Raw genomic sequence first — 22147 nt, 5'->3', positions numbered from 1 at the left:
ATTCTAATTTATATGGACGTGGAGTAAAAGTGTAGGTCATGTTGGAGGGAGGCTGCAGGCCCCATGGGTCATTATGTAAAACTTTAAAATGTATTAAATTTGTATTCCATTTTTATATACTACTGTTTATGGAGCTTTTAAAATAGTGCACACTAGGTGTTATTGAGAAGATATGTTAAGTTGCAGTTTGTATTAATGGGTTATAATAATCTCAATCTAATGATACTCTCTTAAATTGCTTGCAAATAATGATGGTTTTAAAAAATTATTGCTTTCTAAATCAATAGTTACCTGACTTTTTAGATCACTTTTCTCTGAGATATTATCTGTATCTTATTTTCCAAAAGATAGTCTGGAAAATACCTGATTTTAATCTAACAGCTATAGCAGCTCTTGCATGGTTAATCATTTCTCCTCAGTAAAATTAACTGTTGGAGGGGAATTTAGTTAAGTCACTTCTTCTCAGTTTTCTCCCTTTTCTTCTTATGTTGCGCAGTATAGCCAGAGTTGGAATTTCCCGTTTTATCTGAAGCTATTGGTGTGTGTTGGGATCATTCTTTGGGGGCCATGATATGATTTACTTGTTTGGGGTTATTTGTTGTTGTTGTTTTTGTTCAGTATAGAAATTACCTGCTTGTCAAAGTGTATGTATGACTTAAAAAAAAAGATTTTTAAAATGTGTGAGCTGACCCCTTACAAAGCTTTACTATTGTAAAGTGCTATATTTAACTTTTCTCTTCTGAAGGACATTCTCTCACATTTAATTATATTAAACCAAATATTTCTTATGCTAATTATTTTAATTTCATTTGTATATTCCAAAAATTATGAAATAAATTTTTCCATATAAATTAATAATTACTAATCATAATTTTCCTTATTAAAATGCTATATTAGTCCTTTATCTTATGTTATCATTAATAATAATATTCTCACGTTCCATATATCATAGATAACCAAAGATTTGAGTAAAATAATAAAAATACTTGAGGAAAATTAAACCCTACTTAAGAAACTTATGATTGACTTTATGGGGGCAAGGGCAGGGAGGTGGGCAGTAGGGTAGTGATGGAATAAGAGACCCATTTTTCTTGTGTTCTAGTCTATCATAGTTTAGAAGAGGGAGACTGGAAAGATAAATGGGCCTGGGACTGATAGCAGGCTTGTATGATTTATCATTATTTTCCAGAATATAATATAGTAGTCACAATAATTTGGTGAATGATCTTCATCGTTGTGTGAAAAAGTCTATTCAGTATCATGAAAGCATCTATTATTAAATGCAGCATAAATATAATTTCTGTATTGCATTATTGGATGTTAACAAAGCCACCCCCCCGCCCCCTGTTTTTTTGCTTAACTCACAGAAACCTCACACGATTTGTCTGTCGCAACTGAGCATGTTAATATATACATGTTAATATTTACTGTTGTGCTTCCCCAAAATGATACATACTCTACTGATCTTTAATCACAGAAGTTGATAAAATGAACCTCCATGTATGGTGAACTTTGTTTTCCTACCTGATCACACTTTCTGGTTACTAAAAGACTATTGTTTCTCCTTTTAAAAATATTTGGTCCTGTTTTCTGTGCCCAAACAAACTCTTTTGAACATAAGTTAACCTTTGTGGGATGATTAAAATGGGCCCTGCCTTCGGAAAATCAGAAGTGCTATTGAGCAGAATTCTAGTTGCTAAAAATGCCAGGTAAAGTAGATATTTTTAGTACATGTAATTCATTTCTGCTAAGACTTGAAGTCTTGAGAATTCTGGAATTTTCTGAGATACATTCTCCTTAGAGTGTTATAATTTGGCTTGTGTATATTTGAATTGTGTGGTTTTGTAAAAGTATATGATATTATGTAACTAATATTTGTTGTAGTTTAAGAGCTTGACTCTTTAAAAACAAAAATCAAGTTAATGAGTCACTCATTCATGCAGACACACTGAGATTGTTAATTATATGAAGCTGGGAAGGCCAGTCCATTAGGAAATGCAGCTCAGCTGCTTTGCCAATAGTTTGTGGTCTGATGAGAGGTTTTTGTACAAGAGGAAGGATTAGCCCTGAAGAGAACTGTCCAATCTATAGATGGATGTTTTGGGCATGTGGAAGCCTAAGCTGAACTCAGAATATCATGGCTTAGCAAATTAATAAAGTTATGTTAAGTGGTCTCTAGGTACCAGATCTTGGTTAAATAGAGCTCAAAATAGACTAAGCTACCAAGGGTCAAAATAGAGGAATTGTAGTTTAAAAAAATATATACCACAGTATGTTTTGAACTTAGTCTTTATTTTTTAAATTCTCATACTTGAGAATTAAACTCTGTTTCCTAAAAATAATTTATATATAACATAATATATACATGACTGAATCTTATTACCATGTGAGCTCTGTTTTCTGGTCAACATTATTCCTTTGTTTTAAGAGCTAGAAAAAATGGCTTAATGTGAAACTTACTGCCTCACTTTAAACATGTTCTGATTGAAGAACTCTGTCAGGTGTCAAAACAAGTCTACCCTCTGGCAAGAGTGACAAGTTCTTCATGAGGAAATTCTGGAATTGCCTTTGGGAAGTATTTTAACAATCTCTTTGGAACTCTTTTTCTAATTGGTTATGTCAGCTTTGGGTGTGGGTGGAGTAGGCCACAGATCTGAATTTTCTAGAAGCTTTACTATCATTTATTCTTAGTATAATAATTTTCTATTTGAAGACTTATTCTGGGAGTTATCTGTATTCTTGTACTGATACATTTATACTTATGAGGCCCAGGATGTAGTTTGGTATTGTCTGGCCAACTGCACACTGGTTTTAGGGATATTTGAGAAGGAATGCCATTAAAAATGTCTTTCTCAAGTGCATATGTATGTATGGGCTCTCAAGGATAACATGTTGAAAACTATGTAGGAATTAGTCGTTTAGAAAGTTTGATCTTAAATTAATGCCTGTCACATTGACTGAAGCACAGAGCTTGGCTAGGTATGTTTTCAGAGAGAGCTTTCTTGTTGTACTGAATTCAAGAGGTAATGTATTTCAGAGTGAAAATAAGTGAGGGAAATCGATGTCTGAGCTCCAGGAATCACAGATTTCAATGTTATGAGCCCACGGTCCATGGTTATAGGAGGCACAGACTTCATTCCCCGTGGTGGGTTTCCAAGGTACTCCAATGAAATACGGAGATAAAGGAATCACTTTAATTCACTATGTGATTTTTTTTTTTTTTTTTTTTGCGGTACGTGGGCCTCTCACTGTTGTGGCCTCTCCCGTTGCGGAGCACAGACTCCGGACGCGCAGGCTCAGTGGCCATGGCTCACGGGCCCAGCTGCTCTGCGGCATGTGGGATCTTCCCAGACCGGGCCACGAACCCGTGTCCCCTGCATCGGTAGGCGGACTCTCAACCACTGCACCACCAGGGAAGTCCCACTATGTGATTTTGACTTACATTACTCATAGATATACTTGAGGACATTGTGATGGTGTGTAAAGGATAGGCTTGTGGAGTGTCACAGGCCTGAGTTTAAATACCACTTATTAACTGTGTGATGTTAAGTAAGTTTACTTAACAATGCCTGTAATTTCTTCATCTGTATAAGTGGGATTAATGATAATAATAAAACTTTTGCATCAAGCTGTTATGGGGATTAAATAAAATGACATTTTCTAAAACACAAAGAAGAGTCTTTTAGGACATCCTCCTCGTACATCCACTCCCACCCCAAGTACCATGGGCTGAGAAATTAATGTCATCAGACGTTGCTCAGAAGGGCAGTTATAAGGTTAAAAGCACATTTTACATATGGGTAGTCTTTAGATAAGGTCATTTCTAAACGTTTTCAATGAAAGATAGTAGTATTTCAATGACTATTTAGGCCATGATGTTTTAAAAGCAGCAGCAGTTTTAGATGAAGTAACCTAGTCTTTCAGGGTTTTATCCCCTGTCCACAAATGCTGCTCTGGGAGATGGCCTAGTGTTCAGTCACTTACACAACAAGTGGTCCAGTGCACAGGACTGGGAAGGATGTCCTACTAAGGATCAGGGTTACCAGCCTTTTTGAAGGCTTCAACAGGCCTTTTTGAAACTCCCCTTGTAGGGGGTATGGTAGGTGACTGTCACCTTTCCCTTCATGTAACTTGGACGAGAGAAATAATTGTAAAGATGAACACAGAAGAATTTGAGGATCATTTCTTAAGAGGTTGACTCTGGGTGATTTTTTTAAGTCCCAAGAGTTGGGTGCTTTATTTGGGCTCCTGCCCTTGGAGAGTAATAACCAATTGCCTGAGAGTTCTTGCTTAGTTTCCAGTATCCAAACTGGAAAACATTAATTTGGAAAAATCTTCAGGGCTTCCCTGGTGGTGCAGTGGTCAAGAATCTGCCAGCCAATGCAGGGGACACGGGTTCGAGCCCTAGTCCGGGAAGATCCCACGTGCCACGGAGTAACTAAGCCCGTGGGCCACAACTACTGAGCCTGCGCTCTAGAGCCCGTGAGCCACAACTACTGAATCCCACACACCTAGAGCCCGTGCTCCACAACAAGAGAAGCCGCTGCAATGAGAAGCCCGCACACCACAATGAAGAGTAGCCACCACTCGCCACAACTAGAGAAAGCCTGTGCACAGCAACAAAGACCCAACGCAGCCAAAAATAAAATAGATAAAATAAATAAATTTATAAAAAAAAATGTTCATAACCCATTTTGGTTATAAAACCAAAAGTTTTGGTATACTGTATTTATCATATTTATGATTTTCCTCTTTTCATTTCACAATTTATAATCTTAACCTCCTAGAGCGTTTTTTCTTATGGGATTTTGAATATTCTTAGTTTTATGTATTTTGTTGCAATATGAGACCATAATAATAATATTGCTTGGAATCTTTAAATATTTAAAAAATGATTTTGAAGAATACATTTAAAAAGTTATCCTTCTGAGTAGCAAAAAAAAATGGCATTAGTAACGTAAATTAATTGATTGCTGTTTTATTGAATTATTAGACTGAAAGCACTGTTACACGTGTGATCTTCCTGTATCTGTTTTGCTGAAGTGTTAGTTTCAAACCTACTAAACAAGTAACCTAATGCAAAATTTAAAATTCAGCTGGATAATTTATACCAAGAAGTAGCTCAAAGTGAGATATTATGTGAATTGTAGAGACCACAGCTTGGCAAAATTTTTAAAGAGAATACTCAATTGAAGATACTTCTAGGCATGTACCAGTGTGTTTAGAACTAAGGAGACCTTCTAAAATAAAATGAAATCTCAAAAACTTGAGGAATTAGTGACGTGATCTAAACTTCATTTTACTCAGTGAATTCAGGTTACTTAATGTTACAAGAGTCAGCAGAATTAAAATTGAGATCATTCATTTGTTACTTCTTTTGTCCTCAACATCCCTTTTGCAGGAGTGCAAGATACTGAGGTAGGCATGTATATGAAGTGATATGTAGTATGTGCTTTTTCTCTTAACCTTTTTTCTTATCCCTTTCTCCTATCTTTTAAAAAATTTTTTATTCCCTTCATGGCACAAATAATCTAATCTGCCTACCTGCTAGATTAGAAACCTTGGAAATAAACTAAACTTCTTTCTCTTCTTCCATTTCTGTGTCTGGGTACCACCATTTTTCTCATGTTCTTTTGTCTCTCACTTCTCCATTTCTATAGCCACTGTGCTAGTTCGGTTGTTAGCACTCTATCCCACTACTGGAATTATCTTTCTAAAACACTCACTAAGTACCCAATCATTGATTCAGCTATTTTTCTATGTTGCTAATAATTAGCAACATTATCCAGTTTAGGTTTCTTTTATTATTTTTGAGAAGGGGCTAATAGGCAGTGAGATCAATAAAGGAACAGTAGTTTGGTAGTAAAGTAAGTGATGGGAAGGTCATGAGCCACAAAACAGAAAAAATACATGTGTTAAATAATTGAGTCCTTTGTAGAGCTAACTTATTATCTGTTCTCTTCTGGTTTTAATTACTGTTGTGCACTTCTGTTTTCTGAGAACTAAAGCTTCCTCAGAATTCTGGAATAACTTGGGACAGTGCTTTTCATAGGCTTTCCTCCAGTGCAGTCAGCAATGGTTCGAGTTTTTCTTTTTGCAGTTTGAACAAGATAAATTACAGTTTTTATTGGATAAAAGGTGACAGACAGGTGATGTTACAAAAAAAGCAATAGATTAAAAAAAAATGGAACTCTGAAGCAAATGGAATAACATAAGGAGGAGTAGTTAATGAGATGTGGAATAATTTAATAAGCCCAGAACAGAGAATTTAGAATACAAAATAAAATTATGGATAATGCTTAAAGTTTTAGCCCATTTAATCTAAAATAATTTCTTCAGAAATCTTATTTATTTTCATCTTAGTTACAGGAACACACTTAAAAGAAGGGAATACCTTAATTATAAATATGTTTGTATCCTTGTTGCACTGTGAAGGATGTCTAGTTTGAAAAGTCCCATGCCTGATGTCTGCCACAAGAAATGCACAAAAACTAACATATGCTTAAGGGAATTTTTCATCTCTTGGAGTCAGGTTGAATCAGCAGCTTTCTTAAGGAAACCACAGTTCCGGGAATTTTCTAACTTTTCATGAGCATTTAGACTGGTCTGCGAGATTGAAATGGACCTCAGGTGCCCAAAGCAACTCTCAGAAATGACCCAACCTCTTTTGGTTTATTTAGAGTGATGGAGACTAATCTGTTTCTTATTTGTAAGCTAATTTGAACTTGGTATCAGAGCTTGATCCTAAATGAATCAGGATATAGAGAAGAGAGGCTATGTTGGCATCAAGAGCAAAATTAGAAGGTATAATCCTCAAATCACAAGAATTTTTCTCTTCTTTAATTGTACATACATTGGTTTCTGTTTTGCCTGGATCTTAGGGTGGTGTGGGATCTAACTTGGTACCAACTGTTTGTGAAAAATGAGCATGACTGTTTGAGAGAAAATAATGTCACATACTACTATAAGAATTCTAAGATGAAGAGTGATTTTGGAAGTGAAGGTATGTTTTATTATTAGGACAACCTAGAAGTACTTCATTTACCATAAAAATCAAAGAAACAGGCTTAGATTGTGTCAGTGCTTTGGGGACTGTGGCTATATAAAGGTTTATAAAATTAAGGGAAGTTATGAACAGAGTGAGTAACGATCAGGTCTTTGCATTGAAGTGGCATGATACAGTGGTTAAGACCATATGGCCTGTGGGTTAAGATTTCTTGGGTTCAAATCCCAGCTTTACCATTTGTTAGTGATGAGGTCTTGGGCAAGTTAGTGTCCTTAAGTTCTTATTAACTGTTTTGTTTGTTTGCTTTGGTGGGGGTGGGGTAGAGGTAAGGTGGCATTAAATGAGATACTTCATATAGATATCAGTATCGTGGTAGAGTATTGATGTTATTGTCACTAAAGTATTTTTTCAAGCAACTTTGTTATCCTTAGCTTTCTATTCCTGTCATGGTCATGTAAGTCATGAGGTTAAAACCAAACAAACCTGAGTGGGTATTTTCTTTGATTCAGAGGAATACAAGGAGACCGTATGTACTAAACTTTAAACTTTTAACTGCTCACATTTAGCTTTGCACATAAGCCTTGAAAGAATAACACCCATCTTGAAATTTCAAAATTAAATTCCGTTAACCTTGGGTGGAAATTTGGAGTTTTAGAATTCGTTAGAATCTCTTAAGCCTCTGGAATGTTGTTAAGGCAGCCCTGACTCAGTGTGCCCTGCCTGTAGGTCAGGTTAATGGGGGCTGCTGGGGCAGTGACTAGAATGTATACTTCCATAGTGACAATTGTGGTTCATGTAGAAAGGAAGATGGGCGTACTTTAATTTTCTAAATGATCTGAAGTATCTGGAAATACAGTAGACATTTTTGGTCTTGAATGCTGTTTTGGTACCAGTGTCTGTTAGCATCCAGTGGTATCACTGAGGGTTATATGTAAGCTCTTACTCCATTTTTTTTTTTTTTTTTTTTTTTGGATAACTGTTACTGCTTTAGACCCCTTTACATATTTTTGAGATTCTTTACTAATCAACAATATATTTTATTTAGCCAGTGGTTAACTTGTGTGACAGAAGTTTCCTTATGAACCATTCATCTCCCTTAAACATTCCTATGTCTTTTGACATGTAAATCCCTAAATAACTTAGTTTTAATCACAAGACTAAAATCTGGATTAAGGAAAATCAAATTTGGTAGAGACATTTTATGTATAGTTAAAACTGCTGCTGTTTAATTATCCCTCTTTCTATTGAAAAGGAACCTTGGCAGTAGTTGTTCAGAAACATACTTGAAATTTTTATATTAAGTTGGGTACAATTTAATTGGACAAAATAAAGTATTATATATGTTCAATAAATAGTTTAAAAATTACGTGCCTGAAGAATGGAAAGTGGTTGTTGTTGGTAGAGATCTTTTAGAAAGCTTGAAGAGTCATCTCTTCCACTGCTGTATCAGAATCTTTGGGAAGGTCTGCTTGGGAATCTCCATTTTAAGAAGCTCCTTAGGAGATTTTTATGCACACTGAAGTTTTAGACCCACTGCTGAATTCACTACTGACAGCTTTAGGATATCGGCTTCTGCTCTTCTGATGGAAGCTACTCTTCCCCAGTTGGGGGAAGAACAGGGGTGAGCTGAGGCAGCTCTTCCTGATGCCCTGCCGGGCTCTGTGCTGGGAAATTTCCAAAGCTATCAGTGTTTTGAGTCCTCTTTCAACTGGCACTCCTGTGGTGAAGGAACATGTCATGTTAATGGTGATGCCCAACCCAGAGCCTTCATGTGTTTCCTAAAACATTAATACTTCCTAGCAGGGGAGGAAATTGCAGGTGAGGAAACATAAGAGAGTTTAAGTGGTCTTCTGGAGCCAGGACTGGAACTGAGGTTGATTTGATTTTAATGCCCAGACTCTTTTCTTTCTGTCTTTTTTTTTTTTGCTGCGCCGAGCAGTTTGTGGGCTCTTAGTTCCCCAACGGGGATTCAACCTGGGCCCTGGCAGTAAAAGTACCATGTCCTAACCACTGAACCGCCAGGTAATTCACTACTTTTTTTTTTTTTTTAAGCCCAGACTCTTTTTGATTTACAATATTATATAAACTTCAGGTGTACAGCGTACTGATTCACACTTTTCATAAAGCCCAGAGTCTTACACTATCCTTGCTACCCTCCTTTTACTGGAAAGAACAATGGGTTGTCGGTTAAGGTAGCCTTGGGTTGGAAGGATGCCTCTATCATTTACTGGCTTCACTAGCGACTTTACATATCCCCAAATTCAGTGTCCTCATCTGAAAAGCAGGCATGAAGATTGTAAAATTCTAAGGTTATTGTGAGGATTAATCTACCACATTTTTAGAGTGCTTCAGCATATTTTTATAGTTCTGTCCCAGAGTAGGCATTCTAATAAATGATGACTATTATTCCACAACTTAAGGTAAGGTGAGTGTGCCTTATGGAATGAACCAATTTTAGGCTAAATGAGTTTGTCAGATTATGAAATGTATGTTTTCCTATTCTGATGTGGTGTGATAACTAGAAACAAGGAAGGTGCTGGATGTGTGAAGGGGTCTTCTTGTGGGAAAACAGTGTAGACCTCTATTTTTTATCTAGTACCCATATCCTGGTAAATTCTAAATTTGATTCTAGCCCAGACCCTTCCTATAGCTCCAGACTCTAGTAGTAGCTCCAGATGTTTCTGTTGAAATGCCCACAGGATGTTTCCATCAGTTAACCCCTTAACATGTCCAAGTCTAAACTTGGGCTCTTCCTTCCAACACCTGCACCCTTCTGTTAGGGTTCCCTACATCAATGAATGGAATTGCTCTCCATCTGCATCCTCCACAAAATCTAATCTTTCATCAAAGTCTGCTGATTGTTATCCCCTGTGTCTCTGCCTTCTCATCTTTGTCTTCCCCACCATCACCTTAGTCTACGCTACTGTCACCTCACACTCAACTCCTCCCCTGCATTTCTCTTGCCCCCTCCATGATTCTGCCACATTGGATATTTTTTCAACATACAATTGGTTGTCATACCTTATTTAAAACCCTTCAGGAATTTTGCCTTATTCACTTACTCCGCCTTTTTTGTTTCACGTACATTCCCTCTTTAGCTGTGGCTGGCCTCTTTGCTTCTCTTTCCTGACTTTGAATGTGCTTCTCTCATAAGTGCTTTTAGACCTTAGCACTTGATGTGCCCAGATTTGAACACTTCCCATACCTTTCAGATCTCATGTCAGTCTTACTTTAGGTCTTTGCTGCTCTCTGGGATACATCAAGTCTCCTGTTATAAAATCTCATGGTGGGGAATTTCCCATATTTTTAGTAGCATTTATCTCTGTTTGCAATTATGTATTTGCATGGTTGTTGGATACTATTTGGTTCTCCAAATAAAATGTAAGTTCTGTGAGACAATTTCAGCATCTACAAAGGCCTAGAACAGCCCTGACAGCAGTTGAGAAATATTAAATGACTGACTGAACTACATAACTAGGCAATTAAAAGACAATCTTTTAGAACTAAAAGATTAGTTCTAAAGTGAGGTAAGTATACATGAAGTCACAGTGTTGGCAGGTTAAGCATTGTTACTTGGGAATACGTTTGTTATTGTAACATTGGTTTCATGAGCCTCTAATTTTACTTAAAGACTGGTAGTGTTTTGAATTTTGAATTTCTGAGTACAGATTAAGAGCTTCCAGAAGTTGATTGTACTTTAATGACTTTTAGAGTCAAAACTTTCCCCTTTCCTCACACCTGGACAGTATTTGAAGTTCACAATTTAAAAAAGATATAGTTGGTTGTGTACTTCTTGATGTTTACTATATAGAATGTATTTATTTATGTTATTTGCCTAAGGCATAAAATTTTTAAAATGCTACCAAAACCTACGAAGTCAAGAAATCATAGATGTTATAAAAGGTTTTTTCAGCTCTTATACAAGTTAGAAAAAATGAAGAAGATTAATATGATATTGGAATTGTGCTTTTATGTTACTTTTTGGTATTTGGACCTTAATTTACTGTATGATTATCGTTAGCAAATTGAAATGTTCTTGTGAAAACTCTTAAGGCTGTAGTATTTTCTTGAAAATTGGTTTAGTACTGTTGTTTACATTGTAAAATTAGTGCTTTCAATAAGATTTTGGTTTCCATCTATCCTGAATTCTCCTTAGGAGTGCACAACTTCAAAAATAAAGAGGCACAGTCAGCAGAAAAAAGAGGTGGTCTGAGCATTTATGCGTTAAGTATGCATGTTAATTAGGAAAAAAATTAGAAAAAATATGAAAACAGATGTTACATAAATTATTGCAGTCCCAGGGCAGCAGTAACTTATACACTGACAGTAATTTTTATATGTGCATGTGTATGTCTATTTCTAGATTTCTCAATGTTTATGCAATTCCGTAGAGAATAACTAGAAGAATGGTATATCCTTTCAGTGAGACAGCGGTAAACATTCCTTCTGCATGTGGCTTGCTGAGCGAGTCTAGGCATAACATACACTTTTCCTGTACAGATAGCCTTCCGTGTTTCCTAATTCTTCCTGTAGTCTTCTTCCTTCCTTCTTGGTTTCTTTGATAGTATGTCAATGAGATCTTTTATTGGATTATGTCCTGTCAAAACAATAAAATGAATCATGATCCCAGCAGTGTAAGAAATGTAAAATTGACTGGGATGTAAAGTATGTGTTTAGAAACAAAGCAAATCACAACTACTGAGGACGCTGATTGTAGTGTCACTTTTTCTTTGGTTACTGTTGTACTTTCTGAAGAAATAGCCATCATTCTCTGAACAGTATTGACACAGTAGCGTGACAATCTATACTAAGTGTTACATAAACACACATTTATCAAATATACATATATTGGAATAATTGAAAGATACTTGAATGTCTTTCACTCTAAAGAGACATCCATAATATAAAAATGGTTTATATTTTTACAAGGGAATGATGAGAAATAGAGACATGCTTTATTTCAGCGGTGTGGCGATTTTTAGTTCAGCCATGGAGAAAAACCATGTGACTATATTGCTGTCCAAGGAGCTGCTGACAATGTCTAGATATTTCCCATACATAGATTATATAATTTAGAAACATGTTTGTAACTTTTCAGATGAGATTGAAAGTTAAAATAAGGAAATCCTCCATCAGAAGGTAATAAATCATTCTCTTTATCAAATGAACAAACAAAACATGAACTATATTCAGTATAGGGTCACAGAACAGTTTCCTTAAATCTGTCTGGAGATCAATGCTACATTCATTGGTATTCTTCAGAAATCATACTTTGTTATTTGGTTGTAGTAGCATATGATGCTCAAATGTGTTTTAAGTAATTAATTTCTTTTGCATCCCAGTAGGTTTCAGATACATCTATTATCATAATGTTTTTCAGTTCTGTGTTTTTGACTTATATTTTACCTAACTACTGTTGTCCTTTTGTATATATGCTGAGTCGCCAGTAAGCTGTAACAGGTTATTGGGAGTAAAGTAAACTAATACAGAATGAAGTCTAGAAAAGAGTGATAATAATATATTCAGTAATTTATTATTATTTAGAGGTTCTTTACCTAAATTAGATATTTAAGAAATTCCATTGTTCTTGATTTTATGTAGAGATACATCTATGTCAGATATGATTTGTGAAAGTAGATTGAAGTATATTACTAAAGATGATAAATGTTTTTCTTTTTCTACAGGCAAAAAGGCTATGGAAATTAATTTTTAATTCACAAATAATATTTACTTGCCACACTGATACATCTGTATTCTAATTTTATGTTTTATTTATGCTTTGGAATTCATTTTCAGTGGAATTTTTTTCACATTTGTTTGCAAGTGTCAGATTTCCATTTTTTATTTTATGTGATTTTAATACTTGATATTAGTTTACTATTGTATTAGTAGTGTATTTCTTATTTGAACACTTTTATTTCATTTCAGTGAAACAAAGTGATAACAGGTGGTTTGTTTTATATTGAGGTGTTTTAGTTTTTTTTTTTATTATAATGCCTTTTATTGTAGGCATTTTAAAGTGAGTTTCTTCTAGGAGCTAAAATAGATAATTGAAAGAGTGATTAAACAGTAAGCTAATATTTGTCCCCTAAGAGCCAAAAATATTATGATATAAACTTTTTCAGCTTGCTTTTTGCATTGATGGCTTTGGTTTAGGGTTCCTTTGCTTAGGGAGAGGATATTTGAAGCTATTTTATTTATTTATTTTTCTAGGTATTTGCTGTTTTTCCTGCAGCTCAGTCGAGGGATAACTCAGCTGATCTCTATTTCTTGATTCTTTACTTCCGATTGGCCAACCAAGACTTTTATTTGGCAAACTCTGTCGTACAGAACGTGACATCATCTATGACCCATAACAAGAGCACGTGTTTTCAAGTGTCAGTTAGATTTGTGGATCAATAAAGTTTTCTTGAAAGGTAAGTGTATATTTATTCAAAACGTACATTTAAAAATTCAGTACTATCATCAGCTCTCTTAGTCTGTTTGGGCTTTTGTAACAAAAATCCCATAGACTGGGTGACTTATAAATAACAAAAATTTATTTTTCACTGTTTTGGAGGCTAGGAAGTCTAAGATCAAGGTGCCAGCAAATTTGGTGTCTGGTGAGGACCCACTGGTTCATAGATGGATGTCTTCTTGCTGTGTCTTCACTTGGTGGAAGGAATGAGAGAGCTCTCTAGGGTCTCTGTTTATAAGGGCACTAATCCCATTCATGAGGGCTCCACCCTCATGACCTAATCGCTTCCCAAAGGCCTCGCTCCTAATACCATTACACTTGGAATTAAGATTTCAGCATATGAGTTTTGGGGGGTGATAAACATTCATTTCATAATAATACCCTCATTATAGTTACAGTAATGTGTTTTATATATTTGTGTACAAAAAATATGTGTGGGTGTGTATGTGTGTGTTTATATACTGCTGCCAGGTTTAGATTGCAGGCTCTTTAAGGGAATAATGTTGCCCTCTAGCACAGAGTTCCCTGATCAGTTTCTTTCCACTTATATATCTACCCACCAGCTTCCAATCTATTCCTTTCCTTCATTGTTTTCCTTCTCTTTTAATTGAGCCTGCATGAGGGCTTTAAAAATACTTGCCCACCAGCAGACTTTTAGCACTTTTCTTACTGAATACTTTTTGTTCCATATTTCTTTTCCTTCCCTTTTCGTCTTTCCTTCTTTCCTACCTTCCTACCTCCTTACCTCCCAACATTCATTAAATTTGTTGGAGTTGTGAAATTAGAATGATTGAACTTAGCATTGAAGGTATCTCAGATAGGTAGCATTCACATTTTTTTTTTTTAACCACAACCCATAGTAAGAAATAAATTTTATACTTATGAGCCATTTCCCACAGGTATAAATGCACAAATGAAACAAACAAGAGTTAAAACCATTCTACCCTGGCTACCTTGAATGTATGCTGTGCTCTATTCTATTACATTTTTGGGGGGGTATATTTCATTTAATATATGCTGATACCCATAATTAAATTTACTTCCCTATCCAATAGTGGATCACCTTTGCAATTTCTGAAGTCATACTTTAGATCACTTGTATGTTTGCTCATGACTGACTTGTAGGGAAAATAAATGGAATCAGGTAGTTTGTTTTCTGTTTCAGTCAAGCTGCCTTTTCTTCTGCCTCCCCTGTGCTTCTCATTTCTGTCGATTCATTACAAGTTATCAAATAACTTGGGGAAAGAACTGTGTAACTGCTGGGAAGTACTAGAGCACTTATAGGTTCTTCTGTAGTAACAACACAGATACCAAAGGTCATATCTCAAAATATAAAAGGAAGATAAATCTTTGATAGAATCATTCCTGTATAGTAAGGTATATATTTCTTTATTCTCTTCTTGTTCTTTCTATGTAAATTGTATGTGCCTGCTAATGCTCTCAAATCATTCTTGGTTTAAAACATTTTAAACTTCCAAAGCCTTTTATATCAGCTTAGAATAACAGATTTTTCCCCAAAGTGGTCTATTCTAGTGCTCCTTCCCATTTCGTTTAACATTTTTATCCTTTTAATAAGTTGCAAACATTTAAAAATTGTGAATGTAATATATTTTATTAGAAAGTTTGGTATATACAGAAAAGTAAAAAGAAAATAAAAATTATCCCTAATCCAATGCAGCTAAAGCAGTTCTAAGAGGAAAGTTCATTGCCATAAACACCTACGTTAAGAAAGGAAAGCTCAAGGTGTCCACTCTCATCACTTTTATTCAACATAGTTTTGGAAGTTCTAGCCTCAGCAGTCAGAGAAGAAAAAGAAATAAAAGGAATCCAAATTAGAAAGGAAGTAAAACTGTCACTGTTTGCGGATGACATGATCGTATACATAGGATATCCTAAAGACGCCACCAGAAAACTGCTAGAGCTCATCAGTGAATTTGGTAAAGTTGCAGGATACAAAATTAACGTACAGAAATCTGTTGCATTCCTATACACTAACAATGAACTATCAGAGAGAGAAATTAAGGAAACAATCCCATTTACCATCTCATCAAAAAGAGTAAAATACCTAGGAACAAACCTAACTAAGGAGGTAAAAGACCTGTACTCAGAAAACTATCAATATGAGATACTAATGAAAGAAATTGACAGCTACACAAACAGATGGAAAGATGTATCATGTTCTTGGATTGGAAGAATTAATATTGTTAAATGACCATACTACCACAGGCGATCTTCCAGATTCAGTGCAGTCCCTATCAAAATACCAGTGGCATTTTTCACAGAACTAGAACAAATAATTTTAAAATTGATATGGAAACACCAAAGACCCCAAATAGCCAAAGCAAATTTGAGAAAGAAGCAACGAGCTGGAGGAATCATGCGTCCTGACTTTAGACTATACTACAAAGCTTTGATAATTAAAAAAGACTCATACATCAGTGGAACAGAATAGAGAGCCCAGAAATAAACCCACGTACTTATGGTCAGTTAATCTACGACAAAGGAGGCACAAATATACTATGGAGAAAAGAGAGTCTCTTCAATAAGCGGTACTGGGAAAACTGGACAGCAACATGTGAAAGAATGAAATTAGAACATTCTCTAATACCACATACAAAAATAAACTCAAAATGGATTAAAGACCTAAATGTAAGACTGGATATTATAAAACTCCTAGAGGAAAACATAGGCAGAACACTCTGACATAAATTGCAGCAATATTTTTTTGGATCCATCTCCTAAAGCAAAGGAAAGAAAAGCAAAAATCAACATACAGGATCTAATTAAGCTTAAAAGTTTTTGCACAGAAAAGGAAGCCATCAACAAAATGAAAAGACAACTTACTGAATGGGAGAAGATATTTGCAAATGACATGATCAATAATGGGTTAATATCCAACATATATACATAGCTCATACAACTCAACATCAAAAAAACAACCTGATTAGACAATGGGCAGATGAACTGAATATACATTTTTCCAAAGAGGAAATGCAGATGGCCAACAGGCACATGAAAAGATGCTCAACATCACTAATAATCAGGGAAATGCAAATCAAAACCACAGTAAGGTATCATTTCACACCTGTCAGAGTGGCTGTCATCAAAAAGAACACAAATAACAAATGTTGGCAAAGATGTGGAGGAAAGGGAACCCTTGTACCTGTTGGTGAGAATGTAAATTTGTGCAAACACTGTGGAAAACAGTTCGGAGGTTTCTCAAAAAATTAAAAAAAGGAACTATCACATGGCTCAGCAGTTCCACTCCTGGGTGTGTATTTGAACAAAACAAAAACACTATATCAAAAAGATACATGCACCGAGTGTTCATTGCAACATTATTTACACTTGCCAGGGTATGGAAGCAACTCAAGTGTCCCTCAACATATGAATGTATAAAGAAGATATTTTGTGTGTGTGTACACACACACACACACACACACACACACACTGGAATACTACTTAAAAAATGATAAAATTTGCCATTTGCAGCAACATGGATGGACTTGGAGGGCATTATGCTAAGTGAAATAAGTCAGAGAAAAACAAATACTGTTAGGCACTACTTACATGTGGAATCTAAAAAATACAACAAAATTAGTGAATAAAACAAAAAAGAAGCAGACTCACAGATATAAAGAACAAACTAGTGTTTACCAGCTGGGAGAGGGAAGGGAGAAGGGGCAATATAGGGGTGGGGATAAAAAGCATTATTATAGGATTATATGAAATCATGTGTGTTAAACTTTTGAAAATTGTAAAGCACTATAAAAACTGAGGAATCTTTCATTCAATGGAAAAAAGAAAAAACACACACTTATAAAAAAGGAAAAGAAAGCCTAAGTAAATAACCTAAAATTACATCTCAAGAAATGTAAAAAGAACAAACTAAGCATAAAATTAGTAGAAGAATAGAACAAAACAAAAAGCACAAATAAATGAAGTAGAGATTAAAATAACAGCAGAAAATATCAATGAAACCAAAGCTATTTTTTTGGAAAAACATAAAGTAGACAAAACTTTAGCTAGATATCCAAAGGGCAGGGTGGAAAAAAACTGGCACCACTGAAATACAGAGGTTCATAAGAAACTGCTGTGAAGTTATTCACCAACAAATTGGACAACCTAGAAGAAATGGTTGAATTTCTAGAAATATACAACCTATATCAGTCATGAAGAAAGAGAAAATCTGAATAGTCCAATAGTAAGGAGACAGAATCAGTAATCCAAAACTTCCCAGCAAAGTCCTGTACCAGATGGCTTCACTGGTGAATTCTACCAAACATTTAAAGTAGAATTAATGTCAAACCTTCTCAAACTCTCCCCAAAAATAGAAGAGGAGGGAACACGTCTGTTTTATCAGGCGAGCATTACCCTGATACCAAAACCAGGCATGGACACTACAAGAAAAGAAAATTACACACCAGTATTCCTGATGAACACAGATGCAGAAATCCTCAACAAACTATATTGAACCAAATTCAACAGCACATTAAAAGGATCACACACCATGATCAAGTGGGATTTTTTCCAGGGATACAAGTATGGTTCATTATCTACAAATCAATGTGATACACCACATTGATAAAATAAAGGATAAAAATCATGTGACCATCTCAGTAGATGCAGAAAGAGCATTTGACAAAATTCAACATCATGGTATGAACTTTCAACAAACTGGGTATAGAGGGAATATATTAATAAAGACCACATATGAGAAACCCATAGCTAGCATCATACTTTATGGCGACAAGCCGAAAGCTTTTTCTCTAAGATGAGGAATATGACAAGAATGCCCAAAATTGTTGCCCCGCCCCCAACAAGAACCTGAGTGTTATTTTCTTGGGCTATTTATCAGGGTTGTTTTTTGCAGTGAGTAACCATGAGAAACAAGATGGTGTTTCCCATATTCAAAGAAGCAATCTCACCAATTTTATTTGACATAGTCCTGGAAGTTCCAGCCAAAGCAATCAAACAACCGAAAACAAAAAACAAAACAAAACAAAAGAACCCCCAAAGTATTCAGATCAGAAAGGAAGAAATAAAACAGAGGTATGATATTATATGTAGAAAACTCCACCAAAAAAACTGCCACAATTAATAAACATTCAGTAAATTTGCAGGATACACAATCAATATGTAAAAATCTGTTGCATTTCTATACACTAACAATGAACTATCAGAAAGAGAATTTAAGGAAACAGTCCCATTTACAATTGCATCAAAAAGAATAAAACTCAGGAATAACTTTAACCAAGGAGGTGAAAGATATGTATACTGAATATTTTAAGACATTGATGAAAGAAATTGAAGTAGACACAAATAAATAGAAAAATAGTCTGAGCTCATGGATTGGAAGAATTGATATTGTTAAAATGTTCATACTACCCAAAGCAATCTACAGATTCAATGAAATCTCTATCAGAAGCCCAATGGCATTTTTCACATAAATAGTAAAAACTATCCTAAAATTTGTATGGAACCACAAAATACCCTGAGTAGCCAAAGCACTCTTGAGAAAGAAGAACAAAGCTGAAGGCGTCATACTTCTTGATTTCAAATTATATTACAAAGGTATGTAATCTAACCAGTATGGTATTAGCATAAAAACAGACATAGAGACTAATGGAAAAGAATTGCAAGCCCAGAAATAAACCACACTTAGATGGTCAATTAATTTATAGCAAAAGATCTAAGAATATTCACTGGGGAAAGGATAGTCTCTTTTAATAAACGGTGTTGGGAAAATTGGACAGCCACAGGCAAAACAATGAAATTGGACTGCTATCTTACACAGTACACAAAAATTAACTCCAGATAGATTAAAGACTTGAACAGAAAACCTTGACCATAAAAACTTCTAGAAGCAGATGTGGTAAGGTGCTTGACATTGGTCCTGGCAATGCTTTTTTGTTTTTTAAATTAGACACCAAAAGCAGAGGCAAAAAAAGCGTAAATCAGTAAGTGGGCAGGAGTACATCAAAGTAAAAAGCAACACAGTATACACTTTAAATATCTTACATTTTATTATATTGAGGTCAGTTGTACATCAGTGGAGCTGAAAAAATAAAAGATAAAAATAATGTAAAAAAGAAACAAGCAAAAAATCCCTACTCCTATCTTCTGGTGATGAACTGATGTAATAGATGAAAAATATAACATTTAAAAAAATTTTACTTGGATTTAACATAGGGGAAAAAATGAAATGAAACTTAAATGATTAGTGAATCTGAGATAAATGTTCCTTCAAAATCATAAATATTTGATCCAAAGAGCCTTCCAATATGAAAGAAGATTATGGAAATCTTTAAATACTCTGGAAATAAGAAAATATGGAAAGACTGATCTAAAAGTAGAGTATCTATTTTTTAGAATAATTTATTGAGGTGAAATTTATGTAACATAAAATTCAGTGAATAATTCAGTAGAACCCACCACCTCTCTCTAGTTACACACATTTCCATCACTCCAAGGTAGAACGCCTTACTTTTTAAACAGTTTCTCCTCATTCTGACCTCCTCCCAACTCCTGGTATCCATCAGTCTGTATTGTCTCTAAGGATTTATCTATTTTGAATATTTCATATAAATGGAATCATATAGTACGTGACCTTTTATGTCTGGCTTCTTTCACTTGTAGTACTGTTTTCAAGGTTCATCCATATTGTAGCATGTGTCAGTACTTTATGCATTTTCACAGCTGAGTAATATTCCATTGTATATATAATTGTTTGGTTTGCTTCCACCTTTTGGCTCTTGTGAGTAGTGCTTCTGTGGATTTAGGTGCACATGTTCTTATTTGAGCACCTGTTTTCAGTTCTGTTAGGTATATACCTAGGAGTGTAATTGCTGGGTCATGTTGTAATTTTTTATTTACCTTTTTGAGGAACCACCAAGTTGTTTTCCACAGTGGCTGTAGCCTTTTATATTCCCACCAGCAATGTGTGAGGGTTCCAGTTTCTCCACATGTTGTCAAAACTTGTTATTTTTCATTTTTTTTGATAATCAGAATATGATAGTAATAAATGACTTTCAGCAAAGTAACATTGTAGAGGGGTGATTATATTCATTATTTCTAATATAGTGATTATATATCAATTCAGAGTATCACTTAATTCTGTGTTCCGTGCAGAATTAACTGACCAGTAGAAATTGTTTTCCAGAACAAAAGATTTCTTAGTTTTCTTCATCTTCTCAAAAATACTGTATTTTGCTTCATATTTATACCATTTTTTCCCCCTGCATGTGTGTATAGTTCTTTGTTTTTACCAGAGTTTTAAGTTACCATTCCTTTTGCTTAATGCTCATAGGAGGTCTGTGTCTCTCCATTTATGGATAGCACACCACAGGTGTACTTCTAGGCTTTAAAATGTATGATTTTAAATCGCAAAATAAATTTTTGTTAGGTTACCTACTGTCTTGTTGAAGAAATACATCACTTAACCTGGACCTTCTGTTTTAGTATGGACCAGAGCTTCGTTGGCCTTTTGCGGAACTGTTACACTCAGATTTCTTTCCATTATATTTCTGGGTTAGTTCTAATGATTCTTGTGTCCCATTGTCACAATTTAAATAAATTTTCAGAAGGTTAAATGGTGAAAGATGAATTTTCTGAGTTATGCATATTAGAAAATATTTTATTCTCACAGTTGATTGATAATTTATCTGGGTATATATTAGTATTTCTAGATTTAAAATAATTTTCCTCAGAACTTTGAAGACTTTGCTTAGTTTGTTTCTAACATCCATTATTCCTCCTGAGAAATTTGAAGCCAGTCTTACTCATTGAAGAGTTTTCTAGGAGATATTAACAGTGAAAACAAAATAGAGAAAAATGCATGATTTGATTATGCTTGCTTTTTAGGGTAGAGAGGTTGACAAGAAGCAAGATAAATAAGTAAAATATGTAGTCAGTTAGATAGTGAGGCTATAAAGGAAAATAAAGCAAGGAGGGGAGGATAGAGAGTTAATAGCATAGGGGGACTGATGGAAATTGTAAATAGGGTGGTCAGGGAGTACCTCCCTGAGAACGGAACACTTTAGTAAATGTCAGATGGAGGTGACGGAGTGAGCACCTCAAGCAGAGTGAACAAGTAGTACAAAGGCCCTGATGTAGGAATATTACTGATGTGTTCAAGGAACAACAGAGAGGTCAGTGTGGCTGCGGCAATGTGAGAAGAGAGTAGTAGGGATTAAATTAGAGACATAACTGGGAATCTAGTCTTTTAGAGAGGTGCATTTGGCTTTTATTCTGAATGAGGTGGGAAGTTATTGGCAAGTAAGTATCAACATCTGATGTACAGTTTAAAAGAATTACTCTGCCTGGTTGAGAAAGGATTGTAGAGGGAGCAAGGGCAGAAGCAGAGGGACCATGTAGAAGGTTAGAGGTGAGACGTAATTGTGGTTTGAACAACAGGATTTGCTGATGGATTGGATTTGAGTTATGAGCGAAGGCGGGGAGTCAAATACGCCTCTGGTAATGTTTTTGGTCTGAATAACTAGGAAGATAAGAGTTGTATTTAATGAAGAAGGGGAAGCTTATAAAAGGAGAAGGTTAGGGGTTTGGTTCTGGACATGCTAAGTTGAAGATATTTATTAGACATTTAAGTGGAGAGGTCAAGGAGACAGATACTATCCCAGAGTTCAGGGGAAAGGTCCGAGATGAAGGAAAAGCTGTGAAAGTTA

At 35.2% G+C, this 22147-nt stretch overlaps 1 protein-coding gene across 10 annotated transcripts in view; it reads left to right on the top strand.

The window, feature by feature from the left end:
* TBC1D5 (TBC1 domain family member 5) overlaps nt 1-22147 on the top strand; it is a 536700-nt gene that overhangs the window by 118603 nt on the left and 395950 nt on the right. For 8 of the 10 annotated variants that reach the window (XM_089911191.1, XM_089911189.1, XM_089911188.1 and 5 more), the window contains one exon: nt 13220-13422. The exons of 1 other annotated variant lie outside the window; for it this stretch is intronic. The gene's annotated coding sequence lies outside the window, so the exon portion shown is untranslated. Of the gene's footprint in view, nt 1-13219; nt 13423-22147 lie in introns of those variants that run through there. One more of the 10 variants, XM_089911192.1, reaches the window with a different exon arrangement.

The sequence above is a fragment of the Delphinapterus leucas genome, chromosome 4, assembly GCF_059928025.1.
Source record: "Delphinapterus leucas isolate spDelLeu-1000000601 "Yukka" chromosome 4, BTC_Dleu_Yukka2, whole genome shotgun sequence".
Classification (NCBI taxonomy): domain Eukaryota; kingdom Metazoa; phylum Chordata; class Mammalia; order Artiodactyla; family Monodontidae; genus Delphinapterus; species Delphinapterus leucas.
The sequence above is the reverse complement of the archived record's forward strand: the minus strand, read 5'-3'. Positions and strand labels throughout refer to the sequence as shown.